This window comes from Lynx canadensis, chromosome B2, assembly GCF_007474595.2.
Source record: "Lynx canadensis isolate LIC74 chromosome B2, mLynCan4.pri.v2, whole genome shotgun sequence".
Lineage (NCBI taxonomy): Eukaryota > Metazoa > Chordata > Mammalia > Carnivora > Felidae > Lynx > Lynx canadensis.
This window is the reverse complement of record NC_044307.1, coordinates 113959760-113961084: the sequence shown is the minus strand read 5'-3', so window position 1 is coordinate 113961084 and position 1325 is coordinate 113959760.

The window sequence follows — 1325 nt, the reverse complement described above, 5'->3', positions numbered from 1 at the left end:
ACAACTGGTGTCATTGGTACAGATCATCATGGATTACCACCTTGAATTTTGAGAAAAATGTCAATAGGTCCTTTTGTGGATGGTCCTTTTGTGGATGGTTCAGTGCTTTTCTCGGCTTGTCATAAAATCTAAAGCAGAGGTAGAAATCTCCTTGTCATTTGAAAGGAGGAGCCTGCCAGAGTGTATTGAGAAAGAAATACTGATGTATATAGAAATGGATTGCTGTCCGGGTGCCGGTAAGCACATAGAACTTACGGTTGATTACTTAGATTAAGCCCAATAAATTTGCCCTTTTCTTTTATTCACAATTCACTAATAAGTATCTGCTCTTGGAAACTTTCCTCTGTCTTGTTTCTGCTAAAAATAGTCTGTTCAGTAGCTTGAGAATTCATTACATATTTTTTACATTTTCTGAAAAACTTAGTCAAATAAGCTGGTGCAAAGACATTGTAGCTAAGATATCATTTAAAATTCTGAAATGAATCCCTAAACTGAACTGGTAGTTGTTGTTTGACTTTGTTAGATGAAAGAAATTTAGAGTGCAATAAGCTGAATAGGGTTTTTTCAAAGGAAATCATTGTAGATTCATAAAAAGTTGGAAAAAATGTGTAGGGAAGTCTCAGGTTCCAACCACCCCCACTGACCCCAGTTGCCCTCAATGGCAACATTTGGGTAACTCCAGTACAATATCAAAACCAGAAAAATGATATTGGTATGATCTTTCAAGTTTATATTTCATCAGTTTTACATACACTCATGTGTGAGTGTGTGTGTGTGTGTGTGTGTGTGTGTGTGTGTGTTCTAAGCAATTTTATCATCTGTACAGATTATTCTACTCACCACAATAAGACACAGGACTGTTCTAGCACCACAAAGCTCCCACAACCTACCCCTTTATAAAGTCACATCCATCCTCCTCCCTACCACATCTCTAATTCCTGCAAATCACGAATCCCTTTTCATCTCTATAATTCCAAAAGTGCTATATAAAAGGAATCATACCAGGGGCACCTGGGTGGCTAGTGTCATTTGAGCATCCAACTCTTGATTTTGGCTCAGGTCATAATCTCATGGTTCATAGGTCAAGCCCTGTACGAGAGAGAGGGGAGGGAAGGGCAGAGAAGGAGGAGGAGGAGAGAGACGAGAGAAGGAGAGAGAGAGAAGAGAGAGAGAGAGAGCGAAAGGAGAAAGAGAAAGCGAAAGAGTAAAGACAGGAAAAAACAGAAAAAGAGAAAACAGAGAGAAAAAGAGAGAACCTCTCTCCCTCTCTCCATCCCTCCCCACTCCCCTCTCTCTCTCAAAAGTAAATAAATAAAATTTTTAAA